General features: G+C 48.5%; 1 long non-coding RNA gene across 1 annotated transcript; it reads left to right on the top strand.

Moving 5' to 3' along the window:
- The first annotated feature begins 664 nt into the window (after positions 1–664).
- LOC121060336 lies at positions 665–1,830 on the top strand. The gene is made up of 2 exons (XR_005814786.1): positions 665–1,275; positions 1,375–1,830. It is a non-coding gene; the product is annotated as an uncharacterized LOC121060336 (long non-coding RNA).
- Positions 1,831–9,220: the final 7,390 nt, after the last annotated feature.

Genomic DNA, 9,220 nt, shown 5'->3' with positions numbered 1-9,220 from the left:
AATGTCCTCTGTGCAAGCCTGCCTGCCAGCACACATCCGCGTCCATCTTCATTTGCGGTGAAAGGCAGAGGTTTGTACCTTCCGTAGTAGTAAATTGGCAAAGACGAGTACAATAACCAAATCTGCAATTCTCTTCTGTTGTGGGAGCCCTGCCTATTTGTTCCCTCCCTGTCAGCTCCAAGTTGCTTTTCTCTCCCCGTTATGTCAGCTATAACTATGCATCTCAGCTTTCCTTCCCTGCTGCCCCCTGCTCCCTTGAGCTTTTCCTGTGAAATTTTTGTATTTCATCCTTTCTCAGCTGCAGTTATGTCCTCTGCCTGACCATCAACCTTAGAAGCTGAACGGATGCAAGGAAACACAGCTGCAGAGGGGGGCATTGCCATCGCTTTCCTCTCCCACCTTTTTAAAATGTCTGGGTCCTGAGCACGACTCCAGTGACACCTCTTGGAGCCCCGAGATGATTCCTCTGTGAGCGCTGCAGAGCCAGAGCAGCATGGGACTGACTGTGTCTGTTTAATGATCATCGCTTTGCAAACGAGAGCAGTGCAGACAACCCTGAGAGCAGGGGTGATAAGCCAAGCACCCCCACTTGTTTTCATTTTTCATTGCTGTTGAGCAGGAAGATGACAAGATTTAGCTATTGTATTGGAGCATATTTGCACGCTGGGCTGTGTCTTCTCCTTAAAACATTCAGTGGTGGAGGCAGCTGGGGACTGATGGAGCCACAGAGTTGTGCTTTCTTTTCTTAGCTTCAGTGGCTGGAAGATAAGATGGTGAGGAGGTAAATTTTATGCCTAGAACTCGGAGCACTTGCCATTATCCTTGCTATACAGGTAGAAATGGGGACACATGGACAGGCATGCTTATGTAGATTGATGTTATTTATTAAGTCAGTGGCAAACCAGCAAAAACTCTCCTAACTCCCAAGACCAAGTGGTATTAAACCTGGTGGCTTGCAAGGGCTTCTGCTGGGTTTATGAAAAATAGATATATAATTGAGCTAGGAGATGACATGCTTAAAAAGAAAAAAGTGACCTTTTTTTCCCCATACCCTTGCGATTGCTCCAGAGCTCGCTAGTTATAGCTGCTATTTCAGTGTCCCCCAAATTAGTCTTTCAGGTTGCATGAGCTCCCCAGGCTGTTCTGTGGTCAGGCTGCTTTAAATGAGCTTTTCTTCTCTGTGTGCCATAGCGTCAAACTCCTGACCTTGAGAGCCTGGCAGCACCAGATGTCTGGGCTTCAGAGCACCGCTAGCGCCGGAGGAACATGCGACTGGTGAGACCTACACCTGTATGGGGAAACAACCCCACTTCTGCATGGTGCAGAGCATCGGGGGATGGCAGCAGATTTAAGAGTGCTTTACCTGTGCTCCAGGCCAGCTGGAGGTGGAAGCCGTGGGGAGGAAGGAGTGCCGTGCCAGCACCAGCCGCCAAACTCTCCTGGGAGGCTGCACCCAGCATTGCTCCAGCGCTGCGCCACGTCCTCTGGCCTGGAGCTGACCCTGTAGTCATTCCTTTAAACCCATCCCTTGGTGCCAGCTGTCTGCTAAGGACGCATCTCTCCCACTCTCATTACCAGGCACCCCAGCCCCTACGGCCACGAGCTTGGCCCAAGCAGGTGGAAGCGGGTCTGGAGGGCTCGGGGTGCTCTGCTCTGCTCTGGTCCTGGAGCAGTTCAGTTTGGGAGGCTGCACTTCATTAGAGCTGTGAAACGGAACAATTAGCTGAGGCTGACAATTTCCTACAGCCTCAGCTGAGTGTAACGGGCGTTTTCTAATCTCTCTATTTATCTTACTGTTAATCTGGCTATCAAATAAAACAATTTTCCAAACTTCGATGGGTTCATTTAGAAACTACTCGGGTAACAATAGAATCATTTAACTTTTCTCTTGTGAAGCTTAATTCTCCTGCAGCTTCTTATCAACGCTTGCCATTATCAAAGGGAGTTTGTGTTGTGTTCTCGGAGCTGGTGAGCTCCAGATCTGAGCGGGGGAGCCGTCGCGGGCAGGAGGGGCAGAGCATTGTTTGTGGTGGTCTGCAGATGCTGCCGGAGCTCCCGGCTGTGCCGCTCGTTTGTCAGATGAGGAAAAACATGCGGCAGAGTCCGAGGCCAGGAAAAAGCAGCTGAGGTACGGAGCCTTCTGAAAATTGCTTTTCTTCAAAAGGAAAACAAAGCTTCCCGTCAGCTTACAGCTACACTCCCGGGCGGCGGTGCCTTTCTCCTGCGGTCACAGTTCAAACCCAGCCTCAGAGTTAAAGACTAAATAGCGTGTAATGCTCACTCAGTCACGAGGCATTACTTCAGGTCCATTTTGTGCTGCTCAGGCAAGGGGCTTCTAATTGAATTGGCACCGCTGAGGAGCTGCACGGCCAGTTCAGGTGTCACAAACTTCTGCTGATGCAAGGAGGTGCCCGCGGTGACTGAGTGCCAGCCGCGCCGCTCCTGCTGCGCGGACAAGGTGCAAGTGGTGGCAGCCGGACCCGCGTCGCTCTGTCTGCCTCGTAACAAGGCTGGCAGCTCTGGTGCACGTGCGTCGGGCTTTTTTTCAGCCCGATGTGGACCTTATTCCTCCCGGCCATTTCGCACAAGCTGCTGGGCAGGCAGAAATAACCTGCAGCGTCTGCTGGCCTCAGGCAGCGCCCGGAGCTGCAGCGCGGGGACAAGAGCTCTGCGCAGCCTCCGCTTCCCCCTTAGCATTTGATTCAATAACCATGAATAAACTGTGGGAAGAGCTGACCTTTGCAGTGACCCATCCCGCACAAAGCTCAGGTTCTAGCTGAGAGCTGCATTTTTGTTTTTAGCATGAGTTTTAAGCACTCTAATTAAATCAGGGAGCTGGTTTAATAATCCTGGTTGGCTCAGGCAGCAGAGACAATTCGTTCACAGTTGCTTTATTAATGCAGCAGTAATCTCCAGGTTGGGAGTTCACCTCCTTATTCATTCATCCGAGTCTTCGGGAATGGGGAATAGGTTTTAAAGCAGCAGCTCAGCTCCTGTGCTGGGCACGCTCTGGCTGGGAAGAGCCAGCCTGCAGCACAGTGCACAGGATTAAGGCACTTGCCCAGAGAGGACAGAGGAGGATGGAGCAAGGAAACCACGCTGACAGTTTTCCATCAGGTTTTGTACTATGCCATTTTGTATTTCCACCCGGCATCGTCCAGGTCCATTAAGTCATGAATCTGAGCTCCTGGGCACCCTCTGCAATTAAAGCTCTATTTTCACCTGTCAGTGCTTTAGAGCAAGCCTAGCAAAACCCTGACCAGGCTGTGAGCTGGAAATCATATTCTGTAAGTCATGTTCTGCAAGTATGTGGCTTTGGCTACCAAGCTTCCTGTATGTGGCCTGGATTAGAATTTATCCTATTATCCTCCCTGTAAAACTGATATATTCATCTGATGCTGTTTACACTCACTGGGGTGTAAACCAGGAGCCATCCGATTCAAATTGACAACTACACCGCATTAAAGTTGGCATGAGCAAGAGGGGAATCAGTCCCCTGGGTATTTTCAAGGTGTTTCGAGATGCTGCATAATGTGCAAGCGAGCAGGTATACAGGATGGTTAGATTTTTCTTAGTTCCCTAAAATATATAAAGGGATAGAGATATAAAAAGAAAAAATATGCATTGCTCAATATGTGCAAACTATATAAAAAACGACTCTCAGGCACATATATTTTCTTAGGTGACACTGGTTTCTTAGTAAAATATCTGACACCTCAACTGCTGCAAATCACCATTGCCGTGCTGACACAAGTGAAGCTGCGTTGATTTACACCAGCAATGATCTGCCCTTTATTATGGCCTCAAATTAATCCCCGCGGAGAAAAACTGAAGTTTAGGAAGCTGGGCTAGTTTGTTGTGCATCTATAGCCAGTCAAGACAACTTCCAAAAACTCGGATAAAGAAAAATGTTGAAACGAGGCAAAGATGAGTGAGTAATTGACGATCGTAACTGTGATTATAAGGTATAATTACAATTAGCTGCACAAGAGTGTTAATCATGAAAATAATTGCGTGTCAGCTTTTTCCAAAAGAAAAGGGAGTGTAATTATGTGGCCCAAATGGGTGACAAAAACACATCAGAGGAGTGCAGAGAAGATGTTGGCAGAAGGGGGACGGGAACGTGCTTAGAGAAAAAGTCCCCTGGATGTTAGCTATTGCCTCTCAGCCCTTCTGGAGTAAGAAAAGTGGGGAGCCAGGCTCTTAGCTCTAATAATGGGCTGTTTAGGCTGATTGAAGCAATTTTAACACCACTAGAAAACAGGGAGAAAAGGAATCTCTGGGATACTGCAACTGGATCTTCGTTAGGTTAGGGCTGTCTTTATTTCCCTTGTGAATGGCACTGAGATCAGACCAGCCCTCAAGCTGCCTCTCCTCTTCTGGGCTCCACTACCAGAAGATGCTTCTTGTTTTGCATCGCAGCGTAAGGCTTGAGGCAGCCACCCAGTGTTTGGAAGACATTTATGTAGCTCGTCTCTCGTTTCTTAAGGCTTTGTTTGAGCTGGGTGTACTGGGAGCTCTCCTGTGGTCCGTTCCCCCTCTTGCTGAGACTTGTTGCTCCAGCTGGCGTTGGGTGAATCAAATATCGCAGCTCCAGAGCAGGTCATTGTGCCACAAGGTATCTGTCAGCAAACCCGGCCGCCCATTCCCTTACACACACGTGAATTATAAAAAGCTCTCTTCGGGGAGTGAGGGTGGCAGGGTCCTGTAATTTATCTTGCATGAAATGAGCTTGTTTGAATGGACTGGAAAAGCCAAGCCATTAATTTAGAATAGCTTCTGGACTCTGCAGAGCTGCAATTCCATTCTGCATACCCACTGCAGTAAAAATTATGGGATTTTAATACCGTTTCCTTTATTTTTTTTTTCGTTTTGTCCTGCTGCAGAATCAGTCCTGGCTGCTCCAATTGCACGCTCCTGACTGCTTCTTCACCTCACCAGTCGTGTGTGAACGATTGAATAAGTTTGTTCAGTGTAAATCCTCTTCTTTAAACTCATTAAAGTGTGCCAAGCCTCTCTAAGAGCCATTTGACAAACTCCCGAGTGGCAAAGTAGTGTTTATTACGATTATTATTACTATTATTATTTTTCTCTCAGCTCCATCTGTAATGTAAACACCATTATGTTTTAATTATCTGTTTGAAAAGGAGATTTAAAAGTGAATCCCGCAGGAACCTGGCCAGCATACACAATAGAAATCCCCTCGAGAGCCGCCCTGGTCGGTGAATTCTGACATGGGAGGCATCGAGGGTGTCTGGCAGGAGCAGAGCTCAGTGGGCACGGCCGTCCCGTACCCCTGGTCTTTTGTCCCATGGAATTGGGACAGAGAGCTGATGGCTCACCCCCTCCAGAAGGCTGCTTTTCTAGGGCTGTTCCAGCTAGATGTTAGGGGAAGGTGCTGGAAAAAAAGGTGTTTCTCCACCTTAGCTAACGGGATCATCACCCATTCGGCAGAGAAGGGGCTCAGGAACTAAAGGAGCATCACCGAAAGAGGAGGGAGGGAGATCGCCGTGGTTGCCATGGCTCCTCGGCTCCGCACGATGATAATGAGCAGGGATCGAGCAGGCAGCGCGCCTCTGCGGATGCCATACAGATCACCAGCTGGAGACCTGCTGGTCGTGGCCAGCTTTCCAGATCCCTTTTTCTTCCCTCTCCCCTAAACCAGCTCTGCGCTGTCCTGCCCTACACAGGCAACTGGGAGCCTCTCTGCTGGTTTTCCTCCCCTGTGTTTTAATGAGCAGGATTTGGAGGGGGACGCTTGGACTCACCCCAATAAAGGAAATGGGAAGGATAAGTTATTAGGACAGGTGACCGAAGGGCACGCACATGCATTCATAAATTAAAGCTGCTGCCAAAAGGAAAGGCACGCTCGGGGAATGAAGTCATATCGAAAACAAGATGGGAATGAATTGTTGCAAAACCCGAAAAACATTTCTCTCACTTCTTAATCCTGAAGTAAACTCAGCTTTGTGACCCCTTTTTCACACCCTTGCATTGGGACAAATCTATTTGCCAGTCCTCCTCCGCAGTGCAATCACTCCGGTGTTTAATGTTCTGCATTTTCCATTACCGCTAATCTCCTGAAATGAGAGGCAGGAGCCCCGGCTGCCTCTGCCTGTGCCAGAGCCTCTCCCTGCCCTTCCCCTGTGCTAAATGCAGTGAAAAGCCCTGTAAGGAGGATGGACAGCAATGTGCTACGGTCTTCTGCACTGCAAAGCCCTTTTTTCCCTTCCTGCACTCCAGAGACATCGGCAGTCCCCCAGGAGAAGCCCTGGAAGGTGACTTAGGTGGGACCTTAACACCTCAACACCAAAGGGCTCCTGCAGACTTGGCAGAGAGGCCCTCCTGTGCCTTGCAAATCCACAAAGCTCAGAGTTGCTCTGGGAGGAATGACACTGGGAAGATGTGAGATGAGAATATTAACACCCCAGGGTTACCAAATAAAAAAAAATTGATTTTTAATAACTCTAACCATCTCTTCAGCTTTCATTAGTCTCCTCTTTGGCTTTATAGTGCTGGGCATGAAGAATATGAGGATTTGAAGAATTAACTGAGTTAATGAGGGCTGATTATTAATGTTCAGAGCTCAATAAAAAAGGGAGAGAGAAATAAAACACAAAAAAATGAGCTGAAAATAAGGGTAATCTTTCATTCCCCCCAAATGAGATACATTGAATTATTGCTATACTTAAAACTGAAGCACCCAAGGAATGGAAATAAATACCTTCTATTAGCTATCGAAGGACCTGTGAAATTTGCTGCAAACAAATGGCCAAGTCGGGGGAGGAAGATGACCATCAGGAAACAGAGCTGAAGACTGAGGAGGTTGCCCAGGGCCAGGCTGCCAAACAACCCCTGCGGGGAGGTCCCCAAGAAACTCACGTCCCAAGGTCACCAGGAACCCAGCATCCTGCCCAAGGTTTGTAGGGGATCCTGGAATCGGGAGAACCTGGGCCATCATCAGAAACTGTCAGGAGCTCGGTTCCTCTGAAGGTTTTAGCATTTGTTGCTGTAAAAGACCTGTTCTCCTGCACCGTTGTGTGTGTGACCATTAATTCCTCATCTCTAACGAGAACTGTGCGGGCAGGACCATTGGTTCTCCCGTGTGTTTAGGTTGCAAAATCTTCCGGGGAGGCATTGTGTGTGGGAATATGAACTCAGTCCAGGCCTAGCATCGCACCCGAGCACAGATATTAGTGATGGTAACCCCTTCCTCACCTCCATCCCTGGCTCCTAACCAGCTTCACCCTTCTGAGAAAGCAAAGCACTCAATTATCTGCATAGAAGGAAAGAAATACAGAATTGACTGTCATTGCTCCTTCTCCATGGGTGGGATCGTCCAGCATTGTCAGGGCTAATGGTAATTGATGTTTCCTTTCACACCTGCTCTCTTTCCTGCTTTATTAAGCCTCTGCAAACACTGCTGTCCCTGGGGGAACAGTGGGAGTGGAGGAGGAAGCCTGTGGAAGAGAACAATTCCGGTTGTTCAGCACGGCGCTTCGGTAAATTGCATTCGGCCTCTTTTGCAGAGTAATAAAGTGTTGTCTGAAAGGCAGCATGGAGTTTTAATTTTCCCATTGTCAATGGATGCTGTAATCACGTAATTAACAAAGTGCGGGAGATAGTCATTTAAAGCGAGCCGAGAAAGCCAGCACATGAAGCAGATGCTTGGGGGAGTGGAACAACTTCTATTTGTGCTCTTCTAGCACTGGAGACCTTTTTATTACTTAGAAGATGGAGGAATCACGTTTGGATAGCAGGAGTAGTTAGGCGGAGGAGCGTGCTGTGTTCTGCTGGTTTGCTTGGCTCTGCAGATGCTGAGCATGGACCAGGCCTTGGTGCTGGGACAAGAGCAGCTCTGTCACGGCGCCCCTCCTGGGGCTGGGATCGGAGAGCATCAGACCCTGATGTGCCCAGCAGCCCCCATACAGCCTCCTCCTCTTACCCTCCCTCTTTCTGTTCACGTGTAGGTATTTTAGGGTGAGGAAATGTAATCTATCTGCAGGGAAAACTTTCTTCCCCAGTGGGTATTGACCAAAAAAAGAGACAGTCTGGAGGAAGAAGAGAAAGCATATTTTTAATGCGGGAAATGCCTCCCTAAGCCTGGGAACCCAGTAAACAATTACAGCAATGGAAGGATTGCGGAGATTTAGAGATGCAAGAGTGCTGATAAAGGCTGAGCTTGCCCCATTTATCTCTCAGCCCCTCTCAGCATATTTAGCAGGAGCTAAGAAGCACCTTGCAGAACTGGAACAGGTGAATTTAAATGATGGCCTCTTCTGTTCTGGCTTTTTAATTTCACATCCCGTGGATACTCCCCTCCCTCCTCAGAACCGTGGAGTCCTCTTCATCTCCAGAGATATATTACCTGCCTGTCCCCACCTCCACGCTGCTGAACTTGAAATTTTGTACTTAAAGGACATCACGGCTTTGCTAACTTTAATTAGGAAGAGCTACAACCCTACAGGTTGCAGGCAGGGAGTGCAGATGCTGGGAGGAGCTGGGGCCTGGGGAGCTGGTTTGTGGACCAAAGCGAGCTCAAGGCAACATTGCAGATCATCCTCCAGATGTTTGCTGCTGTGAAGCTCCTTTGACTATCAGGCCCCTTTTAAAAGTACTTGTTTGCTTTATACCTCATTAACCAAGAAAGAAATTGCCCAGCAGAGGCCATAATTTTGTGCTCCTGACCTCTGGATGCTCTGTACTTCTGTGGCTTTGAAGAAACCATCAAGGTTTGTAGTAGTATTTATGGTATGGCAGCGTTTACAGCCCCCAGCAAAGAATAAGACCTACAGTACTAGGTCTTATCCATCCATTGTGAGCGACTGTGAGGCACAAGTTTTGGGGCTTAAAAGAGGAGGGAACAAACAGGCTGCGGCGCTGCACAGGAAGGCAGTGCGGATGTGTGACCCCCTGCTGCGGGCACCCTGGTGCCTGGCCACAGGAGAAGTGAATGGAGCTGTGCTTGAAATTAAGTCCTTTATCAGGCTTCGATATATACTGGGATTTAATAAGAACAGCATTTGGATTATGTAAAGGTTTGAGACAGATCGTCAGTGGGACTGCCCCTACAGTCAGTGAAGGGAAGTAGCTGCGGTTCTTGCATAAATCATCCCTAGCAGGCAATGCTGATACTTGATGTTACGCTCCTGAATAGTATGTGATGTGTGTCCCCCACCGAGCTGGTAGTTTGGCTGTGCCTCTCAGTGCCTCATTTAGT

The sequence above is a fragment of the Cygnus olor genome, chromosome 27 (genome assembly GCF_009769625.2).
Source record: "Cygnus olor isolate bCygOlo1 chromosome 27, bCygOlo1.pri.v2, whole genome shotgun sequence".
In the NCBI taxonomy this organism is placed as follows: Eukaryota; Metazoa; Chordata; class Aves; order Anseriformes; family Anatidae; genus Cygnus; species Cygnus olor.
Note: the sequence above shows the minus strand (reverse complement) of the source record. Positions and strands in the feature narration are given on the sequence as shown.